General features: G+C 36.1%; 1 protein-coding gene across 5 annotated transcripts in view; it reads left to right on the plus strand.

The window, feature by feature from the left end:
• The first annotated feature begins 1,978 nt into the window (after nucleotides 1-1,978).
• CNTN1 (contactin 1) overlaps nucleotides 1,979-20,511 on the plus strand; it is a 362,215-nt gene continuing 343,682 nt past the window's right edge. For 4 of the 5 annotated variants that reach the window (XM_015085046.3, XM_053226129.1, XM_027035908.2 and 1 more), the window contains exon 1: nucleotides 1,980-2,138. The gene's annotated coding sequence lies outside the window, so the exon portion shown is untranslated. Of the gene's footprint in view, nucleotides 2,139-20,511 lie in introns of all 5 variants that reach the window. The other variant, XM_053226130.1, reaches the window with a different exon arrangement.

Here is a 20,511-nt window from a genome sequence, read left to right on the forward strand (position 1 = left end):
CCTTGATATTTCACCTTCTCCTCTCTGCTTAAATTTAGGGGAAGATCTGCTAGAGTTCATCGCTACTCAAAATTATTTAGGTTTAGGAATTGAAAGATGTTAGTGCTGAAAATACATATGCCTGGGGCACCTGGGTGGCTCAGTTGGTTAAGCGTTAGACTCTTGATTTCAGCTCGGGTCAAGATCTCACAGTTCGGTGAGTTACAGCCCCACTTCAGTCTCTGCCTTGACCCTGTGCAGCCTGCTTGGGACTCTCTCTCTCTCTCTCTCTCTCTCTCTCTCTCTCTCTCTCCCCTTTCCCTGCTCGCGCTCTGTCTCCCTCAAAATAAATAAATTAACTTAAACATATTAAAAAAGGAAATTACATATTCCTTACTACAATATTTTACTATCTTTATTGCTTCCTGTTCAATGTATTATTTTTCTTTAGTTCCCTGGCACCTAACACAGGGTGTGGCAGAGAATAAGTGCTCAGTAAATGCACTAAGTAATGAATGATTGGTCCAATCCAATGGAACAATTGGTGTGGGTCCCTGGGGTGGAGACACAAACTAATGGGCATATTATGTGGAAACATGGCTGAAAGGTTTTGAAATTTCCCATTGCATTTTTAGTTATTCCCAGTCAGTGGTAAGTTAAATTCCCAGCATAAAAGCCATATCTATTGTTCTCTGTAAATTATCTCTAGGGTCCTTTCCCACTTCCAAGTACATTAATTTGAATCATCCCAGTTTTATGAAGAGAACATTTTATGAAGAGTCTCCCCTAATAGTAATAACAACCATAAGCACTAAGCTAAGAGCCTACACTTATTTAGCATTTAATAACAATGCTATCTTCTCTCACAGTTGTCCAGTGGGCTGTGTTATGCTCAGCACAAGTTAAGACGGCTACTTAATTTAGGTGGATGAAGAACTTGGCTATTTGCAAAAAGGAGGTAGGCTGGAAGTGAGACGATTGTTTTCTAATATGGCACTAAAACAAGACACCTCCCTTCCCCCAATTTTATGGTACTCCTTCTATCATTTTCCCCACTTAAGAATTCTGTGGGCTGATTCACTGATTCCACCTGGCCAAATGGCAGAGATGAAAGATGGGAACAAAATGGTTTTACCCTTGCTCCCCTTCATCTAAAAGGCAGGTTTGGGATTACCTATGTTGGGGTTGGCTTAAGCATCCTCTGCAGCCTCAGGGTTTGAGCATAAAAGGAATGAGGGACTAATATCAGTAGAAGAGAAACAGATCCATTATCAGTCAGTCTGGTGGTGATTAAGACTTCCACCACCAAATGAACTGCCCAAAGCAAGTTCCTTATGCAGTTTGGCCTTAATTTCTCCCTTTTAGTCTTTCAGGAGAGGTTATTATTGCAGCGTCTTCCCATTTAAAGCACTGTTCCCACCAGGGAATATTTTGGAGTCTCTCTGCAGTACAGAAGAAACAGTTCAACCTTTATTCCACGGGAAAAACTACCGGGTTACATTTAGGCAAAAAAAAAAAAAAAAAAGGAAACTTGAAATAAACACAACCCTCATGTCTTTTTATTTCTTGTGATTTTTTTTCACGTCAATATACGTATTTCTTGTATTTTGCTCCATTCTTAACTGAAGTTCGTGCTTCCCTATCAAGGCACTGCTCCTGATATTTTCTCCTGTCAAATTTCCCAGAGCAGATGGTCCCTTCAGGGAAGCTCTGGAAAGTGCTGGGTGTCTGGTGCTGCCTGGCCCTTCCCTCCCTCTTGGGGCCTCAGATGACAAGCCATCAAACCAGTGTCCCTCCTCTGAGGGGTCCTTGATCCTTTGGCAGCAGGGTTTGGTTCCAGGGACTGCAGAGACCCTTTGCAGTTGGGCTTAGCAGCTACCTCAGTCCGCAGCAAACCCTGGTCTGGGGTGAGAGTGGCATCCCGCCTGCCCAATGAGAGGCGCGGGTTTCTCTCCGGGGCCCGCCCCGCTTTCCCCGCGGCCCCAATGACCGCTCTAAAAGGCCCGGCTTCTGCTGTCAAGTAGCTAGGCAGGGCTCCGCCGAGGCTAGGAGGGGCGCCGGGTGCGGAGATGCGCTCCCAGGTGTTTGCAGCGGAAGAGGGAAACCTGTAGGTTACAGTCCAGCCGCGCGGCGCCGAGGCGAGCAGGAGCACAGAACAGGTAGGAGGCAGGACTTTTCCTTCTTTGCAGCTCGGAAAAAGAATGCGTATTTTCGTGCTGTTTCCTGCCTTCCCCTTCCCCCAGCTCTGCCCCGCCCTCGTCACCCCCAAATTGATGTGGTCGCCGCAGCTCTGGTCGCGAAGTACGGCTGGAAGGACTGGGATGGAGGTCGTCTGGGTGCTGCTGGGAAGGAGGGGCGCGGGAGCCCCGGTGACGGGCGGGGCAGGGCGGCAGTGCCCTGGGAGGGGGGACCAAGCCCCCATCCGCGTCTCGTCAACTTTCCTCCCGGAGGCTTTGGCCGCCGCGGCGGGTGTTGCGCCCTAGGAAAGCCATGTCGACCCGCAGGGGAGGGTTTGGATGCCAGCAGCCGGGAGCCCGCAGGTCTTCCTAAACCGGGAAGGGCTTCTCCTTCTCCCCACGCCTGTCCGCACCCACTCATTTTCCCTCTCGACCCTTGCGTCTAGACTAGCACATCCCTGCAAAAACTGGGAATGACTGCGCCGAGGGGAGGAAGGCACTTGTTTGTTCCCCCGCTCCTCTGTGAAGAAGTGATGCGGTGGGGAAGAAATCCCGCAACTCTAAGGGCATTTACCGATTAATTATGCCTCCAGTGAGAAAACCTGGGCCCTTCTCCCCTATTTACTGCAGGCCAGGGAGGGGAGAGAGAGGAAAGCTTCGCCTCTCTCTTCTAGTCTGTCGATGTCCATGGGGACCCACCTCCTAGCCTGGTTTCTAAAAAATGGGTTTATGCACAGGGATTCCCAGAGACTCAAGTAATTGTACCCGGATGGGCTCCCCGCGGCTGCAAGGCAGCCTCCCTGGATGACCGCATCTGGGTAGTAGGTGTTGGCCCAATGCCGGTTCCTGCCGGAGTCGGATTGCTGGAAACAGTAGGCAGAAGAATCGCAGGGAAATTACAGGCTGCATCACTCTAGGGAAGCGATGACACCCTGCTTTGAAAATTATTGAAAAATTGGGGTGATGGGGAAGAAGGAGAGAGGAAAGCTGCAACCTTCTCTCGTTTATTCATGCCAAATACAGCATGGGCATTTGCATGTGTGCTTCTGTGTGCACATCTCCAAGGTGGGGCTATATATAGCTCGTTTGCCTGCTGCTGAGCAGGCTGCCTGGGCCTTCTGAAGCAATCTGGAAGCACTGAGTGGGAGGGGCAAAAGGGAATCAAATTCTCCACTGGGGAAAAAGCCTGAGAAGATGTGCTCAGACTGAGGAAACCCTGCATGAAATGATGTTTCTGTAACATGTCTTAAGATCAGTATTTCCAGATATTATTTTGAATACATCCTTAGAGTGTGCTATTTCCCTGAATTTTTCAGCTTTACAGTGTACATATGAGCCTTACCAACCTGAAGTGTAACACACATATGAAATAAATACATATCATATCCAAGATATTTTATTAAACTCATCAGAGCATAATGGTTTCTATATGCCCTGCCTTCCTTTTTGGGTTGTAAATGTATTTGGATGGTAACTTACAGATAGCAGCATTTGGAGAACTGGGGGAAAAAGATCCACCCACCTTGCAAGAGGTAAAACTAAGGGACCTTTGGAACCTTTGAAGTTGGTATAAATCTATTTCTTTGTACAGATTTTACTTGTGGATCTGATATTTAAATGTGTGCTGCTTTTTCATATCTATTTGCACTACACGGACTTTATTTTATAAATGTATGTGCATTTATTTTTCCCATTGCCTGAAATTATTTAATCCTGATGATAACTTTTTCATTTTCCTGGATGAGAAAACTAAGATTTAGAGGACACCTGTGATTTGCCTAAAGCTTTCTGAAATTCCACTATTTCAACCCTAATATTTCAACAACCTACTATGAATTATATTGCATAGCAGTTTCCCTTCAAATAGAATACCTCAGCTTCCTGTGATTTTTGGTATTGATAACAAAATTTGCTCAATGTTATACCAGTAACAATACAGGCCAAGGTTATTCAGTTATCCAGGCACTCGGTCTTATTTATTTATTTGCATAGCCATTTACGTATATCTGATTTGTCTTCTAATTGGGCAAGGAAGTACTTTGCAGAAAAAGACCATGACCTATGTTTTTGTATACTCCACAACACTGAACACAGTTCTAAGTAGCCTCAAAGATTCTTGTTGAGGAAACATCATACTAAGGAATGATTTGGAGCAACGATTTAGGGATAATATATTTATCCTATATATTGGAAGGCTGTGTGCTGAGAACTACTTTTGGAAACTTCCCTTAGCTCTTTTATTCTCTCAAAAGGAGTAATGGATGACATCAGACATTTCTATATCCTTCCACAAAATAATTGAATTCTCCAATAGGGGTTATGGCTATGTATAAGTTATTCTATATATTTTCTCTAATCTGTGCCCCGTGAGACAAACAGTTGAAACAGATGATTTATACTTTTCTATACAAAACATGCAGTATTAGATCTCTATTAAAAGAGAGATCAACAATGTCCATCCATTTTTATATACAAATTGGCCACAGTTTACATCCTAGCAAAGAACCCATTCTAGGTCACCAGTAAGCTCTTCATTAAGTCCAATGTTCATTTTCTTTTACTGGTGTACTGTTCATTTTTCTTCCCCTCTGAACTGCCATTTTCCATATTCTCCATCTCCTCATTGATCTTTTACTTTTTGATACCACCAATGATCTGATGTGATAATTTTTTTCTAACTTTTTTTCTAACCTTTTCTTTGTCTTCCTCTTATCTCCTCTTCCTGCTTCAGGTTTTCAAGTGAATTCCCCCAGTTGATGCAATTTATTTTATTGGGAACAAAATTCTCTCCTGCATTTCTTTTCTCATCTCTCCTCCATTAGCCATTTCAAATTACTAGCCTAGCAGCTAAGCACGCAGGCTTTGGAAGGAAGCCTACTTCTGCTATCTATATATCATTATGCAGATAAGTGAATGTCAGTAAGTCAACTGGGGATTATAATAGCACTTACCTCAGAGTTTTTTTGTGGGATTTTTTTTTTTTTTAGTATTAAATAAGATAATGCGCACAACACTTTTAAAATAAGGCTTGGCTGTAGTCATTACTCATAAATAATAGCCATTAGTAGAAGTACTGTTTAAAGTTGTGATAATATACATAGTAAAAACTTTTTTTCCCCCCATCAGTAGTCATCACCCTTCAACTGGCTTTTAGCAAAGCATACCACAGTTTTCCAGGCTTCTGGTTTGTGATTATTTTTTTTTCAGACTTCCTTCCTCTACCTCCAAGTGCCCACAATCTATTCAGTAATTAATTTATCCATTTTTATTCTGATCACCAATCTGTATCATGTATTTTTCCCAATACCAGTGTATATGTCATTGCATGCCTTGGATTAGTACAGGAGGCAATTTTTCAAATCTCCCAATGTATGTTTTTCTGTTTTAATCTAAGATGTCACATATTACTGACGCATTTTAATTTTCGTTATTGATTATGCTCTTCTTTGCAACTTTTCCTGTGCTTTACTTCATATATTTATATCCATAGTGCTAACTTTGGAGCAAGGACACTTAGGTTCAAATCCTGAGAATAGGACTTACCAGTTTTGTGACTTTGGAAATGTAGCAGGAGGAAGATAGATTATTATTTTGTTATGGTTGTATGAACAATGTAGTGTATAAAATGGCATTCAAAAGTATACCTATTAATATGACATTTAAATAACACTTTTATAAAGAAATACAGATTTTTTCAGGAAAAATTGAAAATGAAAGAAAATTCCACCATGCAGAGAAACCTACTCTGAACCTTCCAATTTTATTTCTGTGAATATACCTAGGTATTTTAAACATACAGTTTTAGAATTCAAGTGAATATTTATTTTTATATTTAGCTTTATTTCCCACTTAACATCATACCATAAACATTATTTTATTTAATATTTTTACTAAACATTTTTTTAATGGCTGCCACCTATTCTTTTCTATAGATAGAGGATTTAGATTGTTTCCTGTTTTTTACATTTATAGAAATGAACATGGGAGTGCCTGGGTGGCTTAGTTGTTTAACCATCCAACTGTGGCTCAGGTCATGATCTCATGGTTCCTGGGGTTGCAGCCCCTTGTCACGCTCTCTGCTGGTAGCTCAGAACCTGGAGCTTCCTTCAGATTGTGTCTCCCTCTCTCTCACTGCCCTTTCCCTCCTCATGCTCTGTCTCTCTCTCCCTCTTTCTCAAAAATAAATACACATTTAAAAAAAAAAAGGAAATGAACATGATTATACATTAACCTTTGCAATTTTGACCATTTCCTTATAATAACTTCACAGATATTACTGGGTCAGACATGTAAATATTTTCATACTCCTAGTGCTTGTTGCTAAATTGTTCCAGGGAAAAGTTTATGCACAAATTGATACCCAGTGTCAACTAATTGGGCAAGATTCTCATTAACATTTGGTATTGTGGTTTAAAAAATTGTGACTACGTTGATAGTAGAAATTGTGGATCTGGTTATTCTTTTGAATTGTGTTTCTATGATTTTGGATGATTGTGAGATATGTTTTCATGTTTATTGGCTCTTTGTATTTCTTAATGTGTGTATTTGATTTGACTTTATTGGGTTATGTTTTTCTTAACTTGTTTCATAGAAGAATCTATTGTATACCGTGAAACTTTTCTTACTGTTTTTTTTTTTTTTTTGCCTTTTACCTTTTATGTTTTTGGACATATAGAAATTTTTAATCTTATTGTAGTTTAACCTATAAGTCTATTTGCAGTAGTATTTCTCATTGCCTTAATGTTCAGAAAACTTTCTTCTGACAAAGAATTGAAATTAAAACACACATTTGAGGGTGCTATTGCTGAGCTTGTTTTATTCTTTGAAGTGGGATTTGGCTTACATATATCGTGTATATATCACTGTGTGAAATGGCTCCTGGGGACATATAAAATACCCTCTCAGTCTATTAAGATCCCATTATTATTTATGTGGCTTTCTCATGAAGTGAATAGTATCTTAATTCTTTCTGAGCTACTGTTGTCCATTTCAGAAGTGCCACGGGGCAAAACGTACTATGGAAGATATTAATGACCAGGTTACGCAGCCAGAGCAAGGCACATTGTTTGCACAATTATCTGAATGACTCAGGCACTAAATCTGCTTTTGCTAGGATTATCCAGATGGTCCTTAATTCACTGGATAATTGCTCACTCCTGTACTTGATTTTGATGATGTAGACCTGTGTCATTGTTTTCCTACAGTTTTATTTGTTACTAGTCTCTAATACTGAGAGTTGGTCACATTCGTTTATGAGAAGCAGTTTCCTTCGTCTTTAAAGAACGTATGTATTAGAATTATGCAAAGCTTTGCAGGAAGGTCAGTTTAACCAGTTACAAATGGTGTGATGTTTGGCAAGTTACTTAATCTCTGTAAATCTTTCTTTCCCATGTAGGAAATGAGGATATTCAGAGTTTAGGGTCCTTACATGAGTCTCCCTCTCTTATAGTCTTCCTCTCAAGCACATTCTCCACACCATCATCAGTTATCTTTCTAAAACCAATTCCATCCTGTGTCTCCTCTACTGATAGTAACATGCCTAAGGTCCTTTGCATTTCACCTAAAGTTCTGTATTAAATGGTCCCTGATTAATTCTCCAAGTTCATTTATTTATTATTCTAGTCTCTTCCATCTCCAGTCCCACAATGCCAGTCACACTAAACTGTTTGCATTTCCCCTAATGCATCATGTTTTCTCTTTTTTCCCCAAACATCATTACCTATCCATACTCTCTTCTCTGCCACAAATGACCTGTCTCCTTTCTGCAGTGTGACTGATCTGCCTAACATTTTCAAGGCTTAAGTCAGCTGCCGCATTCTCTAGGAAGACTTCCTGAACTTCTAGGCTGAGTTTGGAGTCCTTATTTAGTGCTTCCATAACAACCTGTAGATACCCCAACCATAGCACTTACTATACTAAATTGTAACTGATTGTTTATGTCTATTGTCCCCACTGTAAGCCCTAAAGGATAGAGACCATGCCTTCTTCCTTTTTTAGGTCCAGTTAAGGCTCTGACATATAGTTGATACTTAATAAATATTTTCTGAAGAAATGAATAAAGGAAGGTTAAGATTCTTGTTTTCAGGATTTCAATGAATAAAGGATTTGTATCACTACCTTGGAAACAAACAACTAAAAACTAGAAGCTATGTCAAACTTCACTTTTTTTTTTCAAGAATTAATTTCCTGGTTCTGTTGATTTATACAAGATACATTAAAAAGAGTCCTTTAATAAGCAATTTTGACATGAGATTCATGCCTTGGACACTGCATAGACACTGAATAATTCCCAAATGCTAAACCAGTAGGTAACTCTCTTTTAAATCTACATTTTAAAAAGAATAAAAGATGTGTGGTTGCATGGATAATGTACATATATATTTAGTTTTATTGGAACTAATATTGACAAAATGAATCCCCCTCTCTTCATTTAATAAGAGGCCTTCCATTGGTGTGATCTCCAGAAGTTTACAAAACATGGTTACATTCATAACTGCAGTTTATCCTTTGCAACAATTCTGAAAGTTAGATGGAAAGGCATGATTATTCAGACTTACAGATAAGGAAACAAGCTCAGAGAAATAAGTAATTTGCCTAAAATCATGTTAGCTAGTGGCAAATCTGGACAAGAAGTAAGGTCATCTTACTTATAGTTGTTTGCTTGGTGTATCATGGTTAGCCAAAACATCTCTCCTCAATGCCAGCCACCATTCTGCCCACGTCTGGGACACTGATATTATACTGAGACTCTGGAACAATCCAGTAAAAATTCACTGCACTAATATTTATAGACAGTTTTTACTTTGGTTTTTAATGTCTGAGATGAAACCTACTGATAGGAACATTGTGTCAAAAATATTTTAAAGTCTTGTGTATATTTGATTATTTAGACTAGATATGTTTATGTGTGGGTACATATTACATTTATAATTTTTTTTTTTACTTCAAGACGTATTTCTTTTTTTTATTTTTTCTTTTAGTTCAGGACGTATTTCTTTGTTTTTTTAATTTTTTTTACATTTATTTATTTTTTGAGAAACATAGAACACAAGTTGGGGAGGGGCAGAGAGAGAAGGAGACACAGAATCCGAAGCAGGCTCCAGGCTCCGAGCTGTGAGCACAGAGCCTGACGCAGGGCCCAAACTCATAAACTGTGAGATCATGAGCTGAGCCAGAGGCAGACATTCAACCGACTGAGCCACCCAGGCATCCCAGTACATATTTCTTTTTATTTCTGGCAACAAGTACAATGCTCTTCACACATGTCTTCTTTACTAGAATTATTAAAATACCTTTTCCAGATATTCCTTTTTTTCCATCATCTCCATGTTTTCTTTATTGTATTTTTTTTAAATATAATTTGTTGTCAAGTTGGCTAACATACAGTGTATACAGTGTGCTCTTGGTGTTAGGGGTAGATTCTTGTGATTCATTGCTTACATACAACACCCAGTGCTCATCCCAACACATCACTTCCTCAAGGCCCCTCACCCATATTCCCCTCTACACTGTCCCCCACCATCAACCCTCAGTTTGTTCTTTGAATTTAAAAGTCTCTTATGGTTTGCCTCCCTCCCTCTCTGTTTGTAACTATTTTTCCCCCTTCCCTTCTCCCATGGTCTTCTGTTAAGTTTAAGTTCCACATATGAGTGAAAACATATGATACCTGTCTTTCTCTGACTTATTTCAATTAGCATAATACCCTCCAGTTCCATCCACGTTGCTGCAAATGGCATGATTTCATTCTTTCTCATTGCCAAGTAGTATTCCATTGTATATATAAATCACATCTTCTTTATTCATTCATCAGTTGATGGACATTTAGGCTCTTTCCATAATTTGGCTATTGTTGAAAGCATTGCTATAACCATTGGGGTACAAATGCCCCTATGAATCAGCACTTCTGTATCCTTTGGATAAATTCCTACTAGTGCTGTTGCTGGGTCATAGGGTAGTTCTATTTTTAATTTTTTGAGGAAACTCCACACTGTTTTCCAGAGTGGCTGCACCAGTTTGTATTCCCACCAACAGTCCAAGAGGGTTCCCATTTCTCCACATCCTTGCTAGCATCTGTTGTTTCCATAGTTGTTAATTTTAGCCTCTCTGACTGGTGTGAGGTGGTATCTCAGTGTGGTTTTGATTTGTATTTCCCTGCTGATGAGTGATGTTGAGCATCTTCTCATGTGTCTCTTAGCCATCTGGATGTCTTCTTTGGAAAAGTGTCTATTCATGTTTTTTGCCCATTTCTTCACTCCTTTTCCAGAATTAAGTATACAGTATTCACGTTTTCAGTTTGGTTTAGCATGTATTATATATAAGCTTGGAGAATCTAGTGAGTCAATTATGTTTTTCAGAATTAATGAAAGTATTGAAAAAGACATTTATGAAAAATAGATGGATACTTACCTAGAGCATTGAAGTAGCCTAGTTTGAAAATTAAAAATACTGAGATATGAGACTGATTTTTCTATTTGGCTTTTGTAAGCAATGTGTTCTCTGTAGTCTCACCTCAATTATTGATGACAAAAACCATTTATTGAGTACTCACTCAGTGTTGGGCTTTGTTTTAAATGTGTTCAATGTGATTTCTCCTAACTTAACCAATCCAGTGAGTGGATTTTGTGTATTATTTTTACTATTCTTCAGATGAGAAAGATTAGAGATATTAAAAAGCTAGAATTTACACCCAAGTTATTTAACTCCTAAGGCTAAATTATTATTAGGCTTAACACCTTTCCATGATATCCGATTTTAGTTTTCTGTGAGTCACATTTTAAATTTTCTCCATTTTAGGTGACCAATATCTATCTCAAATAAACTTAGTATCCACAGAAGAGATTAAAACATTTTAGAATGAACATATGTTCGTTCTAAATATATGAATTCTAAAACATTCATAACATTACATGTTTTATTTATGGGTATCATATAAACAAAGTGGTCTTCTACTATAGTGATTTACGTGGGGCAGTTTCCCAAACATTAAGTGATTGCAATGTGTTTTTTAAAAATTTGTTATTTTAACTTAGATCTATGCATCAGAAGTATTTATGCATTTCTGCCTTAATTTTGCTTCCTAACACCAGGAACCATAAACAGTAATGCTATCTTAAGGCATCTAATCTTATAGTATTTAATTGTCATGGTTACAGAAATTACAGATTTGTTATCTATAACAGACAATATTGCCTGCTAAAATATTACAAATGATATTTATAATATTCCAGTTTGGGACTCAACTTGCTTAATATAACATAATTTTATGTCAGATAAAAATTCCCATGGCATGATATTTTTATGCAATAAATATACTATATTTTAATTGAAAACCTTTAAAAATACCTACTGGATTGATTGACTATATTTTTGCATATGTTATTTAAAAAATTTTTAACACATTCATTTTTGAGGCAGAGAGAGACACAGCATGAGCAGGGAAGGGGCACAGAGAGAGACACACACAGAATCCAAAGCAGACTCCAGGCTCTGAGCTGTTAGCACAGAGCTGGACTCAGGGCTCAAACTCAGGAACCTTGAGATCATGGTCTGAGCCGAAGTTGGACACTCAATCGACCTAGCCACCCAGGCGCCCCAGAACATATTATTTTAAAGATCATAGCAACTCCTTTTTGGTACTAGAAAATTAACCCAGCTTTTTTAAAAAGTTGTTTTTAAATTTTGGCTTAGGCACAAGTTGAATGGCAATGAAACTAAGGCCTTTGCTTTAAATAAAACATTGTATTGTATAGTTTTGTTTTGTTTTACCCTTTTAACTAAAGAATAATAGAAATACAGAGAAGTGTGAGTTAAATGAGCTGAATGAGAAGTACAAAGTAATTCTACCCATGAAATCAACGCTCCATTCAGGATGGAGAACCTTGTCTGCACCCAAGAATGCCTCTTCCAGCCCCTCCCAATCACTACCACCTTGCTCTTCCCCGAAGGTAGACTCTATTCTGACTGCAAGACCATAGAATAGTTTTTGCCTGTTTTTGAAATAAATATAAACAGAATCATATATTCTGCAATTTTTTTTTGCATCAGATTTATTTTGTTCAACCTTTTGGGTGAGAAATATCCATGTTCCTGCATATAACAGTGCTTCATTTTTCTTGCTCAATAGAATTCCATCTAATGAATACTTCAGAATGTACATATCTGTTCTGCTTGTTGGGCATCTGGGTTGTTTCCAGTTTTGTATTATTACCAATAGTTCTTCTATGTACATTTGTATTGTACATGTTTTGTGATACGTAATTACTGATTCATAGGCTAATGCTACATAGAAATTGTTTGCTTTTTCCCAAGTGGTTGAGCCAAGTTCCAGTCGAGCCTGTGGTGTATGAGATTTCAAGTTGTGGCTTAGCTTTACCAACACTTGCTATTAATAGTGTTTTTAACTTAAACTACCCTAGTGGCAATGGATACCTAATTGTGGTTTTAATTTGCATTTTTTATTAATAAATTAACACCTTTTTTATGTGTTTTGGCCATTTGAATATGCTCTTTTGAAGTGTCATTCAGAAATTTTATCCAATTTGCTATTCAGTTATCTTTTATGTATTGATTCATAGGAGGTTCCTTATATATTTTGAATTTGAGCCCTTAGAAAATGTTTGTAAATATCTTCTCCCACTCTATGATTTGCTTTGCCACTCTTAATGTTATCTTTTATCAGCAGCTGTTCTCAGCTCTACTGTAGTCCAGAATTAGTATTATTTTGGTCTTGTTTAATAAATCTTTCCTATCAGTTACGGAGATTTTTTTGTATTGTGTTCCAGACACTATATTGTTATACATTTCATCTGGAATTCATTTTTGTGTGTGGTTTGACTTTTGCTTTCTTACTTCTATGGATTCAGAAGTCATCAGGGGCATTTACTGAAAAGGCTGTCCTTTCCCCACTGTTTGGCAATGCTACTACCTCTGTTTTAAATCAAGTGTACCATGTATGGGCAGATCTGTTCTTGGACTTGCTATTCTGTTTCACTGCATTATTTGTCTATCATTGTGGCCATAGTCACAATCGTAATGAATAGATTTAAATTATGTCTTAATATTTGCTAGAGTAGTTCTCTAGCTTGCTAATCCTTTAAGTTTGTCTTGACTGTTATCGACTCTTTGCCTTGCTATATAAATTTGAAATTTTGCTTATCAATTTCTACAAAATCCTTGTTGGAATTTCACTAGGATGGCACTTAATCTAGAAATCAATTTGAGTGTAATTGACATATTTAAAAACTCAAGTGTTTTAATTTATTATCATGGCTTATATATATATCTGTGTGTGTATATATATATATATATATAGCGCTTTTTAAAGATCTTTAAAAACTCTTTAAATGATGTTTAAATTTTTCAGTGTGAAAGCCTTGCACATCTTTTGTTGTATCTATTCCTAGGTGTTTGATTTTTTATGCCATCATAAGCACTATAATTTCCAAATTTCCAATTTTATATGTTGACCTTTTATAGACTTGTAAAGCTTACTTATCAATGTTAATTTCTCTGTTGATTCCTTTTATTTTTCTAGATTTTCAGTTGTATCATTTGAGAATAATGAGTTTATTTCTTTTGATCCATTCTTTATAACTTATTAAAATTTTCCCTTTTTGTACTGCCTAGGATCTCTAGTGCAATGTTGAGTAAAAGTAGTGATAACTTATCTTTGTCTCATTCCTGATATCATAAGAAAATTCCTCCAAACTTCACCATTAAGTATTAGATTTTTCTGGAAAACCTTTATCAGGTTAAGGAAGTTCCCCCCTATTTCTATTTGTTAAGATTTTTTAAAAAATTTAATAATTTTAAATTATTTAGATGACCATATGATTTTTCTCTTATGCTAAGTTATTGCAGTGGATTATATTGATTGATTTTCAAATGTTAAACCCGGATTTCTGGAATAAATTTGACTCATTCATGATCTGTTTATTACCCATTATGTATATTGCTGGATTAGGGTTGATGATGTTTTGCTTAGGATTTTTTTTAGCTATTTGTTTTTCAATTTTTGTAATATTATTTGGTTACAGTTTAGTCTTAAGTTTATGTTGGTTGAACTCATAAAATGAGTTGGAATAGATTGCCTCTTTTTATTTGCTAAGATTCTGGATGATACATGTTAATTTCTTTCTTAAATATTTTATAGAATCCACTGGTGAAGCCATTTGGTCCTGGATTTTTTTGTGTGTGGCACAATTTTAAATGAAATAATCAATTGTCTTAGGAGTTATGAGTTTATATATATTTCCTAATTATTACTTAATCTTTTTTTGATAAGATTTTTTTCTAGGAATTTATCCATCAAAACTTTCAAATATATTCGATAGTATTTTTGAAAATAATTTTTTACTATTTTTCAATAGCTATAAACATTTTAATGACGACTCTTTCCATTCATTTAAGTCCAACCACAGAGCTATTATTGACATTATATATATATATATTTAAAATAAATATTTTTATGCATAGACTATAATTTTAAATATACTACTATCAAAATTGCATCATACTATATAAACTGTTCTGTTGCTTTTTAAAAATCTTGGTCAACTTTTATTTCCTTACCTTATAGTACTAACACATTCCTTTTAGCATTGCCAAGTACCCCATAGCATGGAACCTAATTTGTTGATGTCCCATGATTGGCTCTTTGGGTTATTTCCAATTTTCTTTCTTTTAAGAATGTGCAACATTGTTCTACATGTGCTTCTGTATATTCCTGGAACTATTTCTCTAAGATACATTTCTACAGTGAAATTGCTGGCAAGAGATGCATCTTTTACACATTATCACTATTTCAAAATGGTCTTTTAAAGAGATTGTACTAATTTATAATCCTAGTAACAGGAATAAGAATGTTTGCTTTTGCATCTTGTCTTCAGTGTTGAGTCTTGTCAATCTTTCAAACACTTGTAGAAGATTCTGTCTTGCCAAATTAAGCTTTAAATAAAGAAATTATATTAGAGAAGCATAATTATGTGCTGATGACATCATAAGCATAACATTTTTTGCTATAGATCAAGTTTTATTATTTTATGCATAAAAATATTTTAATTATTAGACTTGTAGAACATTTCAGTTAAAATGGATCCTATGTTGTTTTCATAAAATTCAAGAACTGAGAAATTCCCTTGCTTTCATTGTCATTTTAGGGTCATAGACTTTCAAGATAATATATGATATGTTTGCTCATGCAGGAAAGACTGTAATACTAGCTATTCAATAGACATAGATTTAAGTCAATATTCTGGTACTGAGTAGGTATGTATTCTTGGGAAATGTACTCAACTTCTGTAATCCTGAGTGACTTCATTTTGTAAAGTGAGGGGAATAGATATGAAAGTATGTTTGCAGTATTTTCTGTCTGATTGTTTTCTAGGTTTGATTTAGGTAATCATCTTAGTTAGGCAGGTGCCTCTTGTCTTTCACTTAACTATTTATGACCCTCTCAAAGTTGCTTGTTCTTCAAGGAAAACAAAAACATCAGCTTTCAGATGAGGCAAAGGATCTCTCTCCCCTGAATAATCTACAAAGCAGGTCCTTCTGCTAGAAATGCAAAGAAACAAAGTGAATAATAATTTTTTTCATCATTTGTTCTACATTGTATTCATAAGGGAGGGTATAAAAGGGAGAGAGAGAGAGAGAGAGAGAATGAGAATGAGTTCAGAAATACAGATCTACTCTGTGGTAGACATTGCACTGGAGCCTGGAAATAGTAATGAATAAGTCAGACTTTTCCTTGCCTTCAAAAGTGTTCTAAGCTAAGTGGGAAAAATAGATAAAAAGATAACCCCAAACTGTGATGAGTGCTTTAATGCAAGGAGAATCAGTGTGTTAGGTGAATGGTCTATGTCAGGGGCATTTAGTAGAGCATGACTGATTCAAATAACTGAAAGAAATCTTATATATGATAGAGTATGAACTATACAGTGGCTAGATACATGGCTGAAGAATGGAAAATAGTTCTTTTAAAGAACGTTCTTTGTATTTTAGCCTAGGAGCAATGGTTGCATAAGACAGTGGTTTAATATCTTAAAATGTTCTTTGAGGATTTAATAAAGTAAAAGAAAGATATTAGTTAATAGAGGACTTTGTAATTTCAAAAATGTTAAGGAAATTTACTCCAGATTTGAAGCAGCATATCTACACAATTCTCAATAAGAAGTCTTGCTCCAAAATTGGCTGGCCTGTAGTCTCTAAATTGTCTCTTTTGATAAACTCTAATCATAATTTCATTTTTTACTTCATCTTGTTTTTATAATTTTATGAAAATGCCCTTTGAGTAATTACGGAAAAATTTAGTAAATGTACTAAGTCATATATTTTCATCTTAATGTTTTTCATAGTGTCTTTAAGAGCTAGATTTCTGCTAAGAGATACCTATCTTTTTAAGAGCCATAGACATCCACAGGTGTACAGGACTTTGGATTTCATCCCCAGCCATGGCTGAGAGCACCAGAACGCCACCATGCTTATTTGAAACACATATGTTTTCCTGTTTGCATATAATAATATTTGTTACAGAGGCATATAAAATGGGCATTTATTACATGCCTAAATCACTAAAGAAAGATTTCTAGTAGTAGTGAGATCTTTAGAGATATTTGAAACAGAGGGTTTCTATAAAATGCTCCCTGTGTCTGATATCACTGGACTGAAAAATTTTTCCTTCTTTATTTTTATGGTGGTAAGGTGGATAGCTGTAAAGAGGAAAAATTGCCATTACTACTGACCTAAATGAACTTATTAGTCCTGGTAAAATGAACTTGAAGAATCACTGCTTAACATGTGAAAAGCTTATACTTGCAATAAAAAATATTTATATTTTCTGATACCCTGCTAAAATCATATATTGAGAAGTCACAACAAATATCTGATGTTTAGTGATTGTACATAATTTCTTATTTTTTTTACTTTCTGTCTCCTTTGAATGCTGACGTTGTTCAGGTAAGTGTCATCCTGAGGTATACCGACGATACTGGTCACTTTTTGAATGTCCAGAAGTTTTCTAATGTACTTTTCAAAGCCAGTTATTGCCCATTAGTTGATTCATTAGAGAATGAAAATTTAAGGAAGCCTTTCCCCAAGGGGATTTTGTTTCAGTCAGAGAATATTTTCCTTCACAATTGGTTGCAATGTTCTTTGATCTGATACTACCATTTGAATCTTGATTTATTATTTCTGCTTCATTATTGCCATGGTTGTTCGGTTCAGCTGACAAATGCTTATCTGTTCATGTTTCCCAGACTTGCTCATGTTTGAGATGGGACAAATGCTGTGGATAATGGATGGTAATGGAGAATTATTTAATTGATAGCAGATCGTTGTTTTCTTCAATATTTCTTTAATAATGGACTTCAGACAGAATTCTGAGCAAAAGCAACATCTGTTTTTTTTAAAGTATCATCAATGCTTTATAATGAGGTAGAAAGTTTTGCTTGTGTCTGCATTGTATATCTAGCAGGCATCTTCTCACCTTTCAGATTACTCTGTGCCACCCCATTCAGGAAGTTTCTCCTAGCCTGACTTCTTCCAGTTATATTAGCACCTCCTGTGTTTATGTCCCCAGTGTACCTCTTACAAACTTCTACCATAGTCCCTTCATTATTCATATTTATACCTATGTCTGCCTTTCTTTACTAGAGTGTACATTTAGGGATATTCAAGTCTCCATATGTCTTTTTTATTTTAGTAAACAAATAAGATATTTTAGAAATGTTCTATTGTAAAAATATTCCATATTATGAAAATACAAGAGGGAAACCATCAGTGTAATAGCAGGTGCTCACACTACTTTCTTCATGTTGGTAAATACAGTTAAAATCCTACAATTGTTCTACAAGTGATATACAATGGGGCAGTGGCTCTCAGACTTGGCAATTTATAAGAATTACCTGATATTATTTGTTAAAAATGATGTTCCTGACCTCCATCAATACAGAGTCTGGTTAAGTAGATCTGAAATATGACCCAGAAATCTGCATTTTTAACAGCATTTCTTGTGGGCCTGTGTTCCAGCCCGGGTCTGGCTCTGTGCTGACAGTGCAGAGCCTGCGTGAGATTTCTTTCTGCTCCTCCTCCCCTCTCAATATAAAGAAATAAAAACTTAAGAAAAAATTCAGTCAGCCTAGATGGAGCCAATGCTCATAGCCTAATAATACATACATATAAACACACGCGCAAGCATGCGCGCGCGCGCGTACACACACACACACACACACACACACACACACACACACACACACACTTACAGCAGCAGCTCAGACTAAACCTAAAAAAATTGCTTTTAAATACATTAAGGATCACCACGTTGCCAGAGCCATTATTTCTTTTTATCACTCAGTTCACTGCTTTCCCCCCTTCCTCTTTCCTTTTTATTATCTTTTTTGTTGGTATCGAAAGATGACTTACTACAAGTATCACTAGCCAACCAGGGCATCCTATTCTTTCATGTTAAATACTAACCTATTTTGATGCATAAAATAATTTAATCTTTGGGTCTTCTGTTGTGCTTGGCCTTTCTTTTCTTTTTTCTTTTCTCTCTTTCTTTCCTTCTTTCCTTCCTTCTTGCTTTCTTTCTTTCTTTCTTTCTTTCTTCTTTCTTTCTCTTTTCTCCTTTTTGATAATAAGCATGGATGAATGATTGGTCTTGAAAACAAGTGCCTAACTGGAGTAGGAGGAGGAAAGAAGTGTAAAGAGGGAGCAATATTATGGAATCTTTAGTTTCCTGGGTGACCTTTGGAGGGATGGTTTCTGGATTGCTAAGAATATTAAAATAAGATGTTGTACTTTGCCAAGTTCTTAAGGTGGTTGGGAAAAATGAATAATTTACTTACAAACTCAGAGCAAAGATAACTTGCTCTAATTCTTATATAAATATTAATAAAATTGATGCATTATTTTATAATATGAATTTTCCCAGTGGCTTTTTATTTCTGCGTATATTTTTCCACTGTAAGTTGTTTTATGTACTAGAATTTTGTGTCTAATTTGAAGTTTACATTTTTCTTCCATTATTTGGTTTTATATTTGAGAGAAATAACATATTACTCACAGATATGCTTTTATATTAGAAATCAAACTGTATCACTAAGATTCTCTATTCACATTTTCTATTAATTATTGCTTTCTGATAATATACTGAAAAATTTCCATTGACTATTGTCTGATCTAAGGTGGTATGACTATGATGACTGCTAGCCAATTAAATACTTCTTAAAAACAAACTGAGAAACAACGCTACAGATGTTGCCACAAATCATGTTTATTCATATTGCCTTCTGTTTTTGAAAAGAATACTGAAGAACAAAGGAATTTCTTTTAGGTTTTTGCTAATATGTAGGTAAGGAGACCATCTTGCTGGATTCAGCAACTATTTTATCTATCTATCTATCTATCTATCTATTTATTTGTTTATTTATTTGATTTCTTAGCGTAATTCACACATAACCTATTTATTTCTGTTTTTGAATTTTAAACCAGCCTTCCTCTCCAACTCTTCTGGAACATATTTTGGAAGATGACACTAATATATATGTTACTAAAAATATCAGTGTCAAGTGAAATGCCTTAGTAAATTAAATATGGCTTCACTCAACATGTCTGTATCCCTACTTCTGTCCTTTAAACCTCAGAGAGAGTGATCTTTTCTCTTTCCTAATTCCAATACCTCTACTTGTATTCTGGATCTCAATTTTGTACAGCACGAGAAAATATTTGCTCTTGTAGTTATATGCTTTCTGCCCAGAAATTCCAATTTTTTTCCTACTCAGCTCCCTAATTTTTCCCTATGTTCAAACTTTCAGTTTTGTTTTTCTACTAACTTTTCTAGCTACTTTTTAAACTTCATTTTGTACTCTTTCTTATTTTAGAATTACTAGTCTGTAGTTTCTAAATATATGACCTAAGCTACAGCAACATTCTCCTTCCCTTCTTCGAATTCATTGTAATGAAAGAGGAAAGTCAATTTCTGTCTACATGTTTTTCTCTTCCTAGTTCAGGATTGCATCTGCCCACTTTTTTAGTGTTGTCATTGTATCCATTATTACCTCTTTCTTTAATCTTCAACCTTGACCTCTCTACTAGTTTCCTGATGTCAGCATTTAAGCATGCCTAATTCTCTTTCATCTTAGAAACCATGCAGACAAAATTAAACAAACAGAATCCTTCCTTGAACTCTTGCCTCCCACAAGCTACTGTATTTATTTTTCCCTTTTCTGTCCCACTGCCAAATTTCTTCGAACTTTCATCTATGTTCAGTTTACCTTTTTTTTTTTTAAGAGAGTTTGGGGAGAGGGCCTAAGGGAGAGGGAGAGAGAATCTTAAGCAGGCTCCATGCCCAGTGCAGAAC

The sequence above is a fragment of the Acinonyx jubatus genome, chromosome B4, assembly GCF_027475565.1.
Source record: "Acinonyx jubatus isolate Ajub_Pintada_27869175 chromosome B4, VMU_Ajub_asm_v1.0, whole genome shotgun sequence".
Lineage (NCBI taxonomy): Eukaryota > Metazoa > Chordata > Mammalia > Carnivora > Felidae > Acinonyx > Acinonyx jubatus.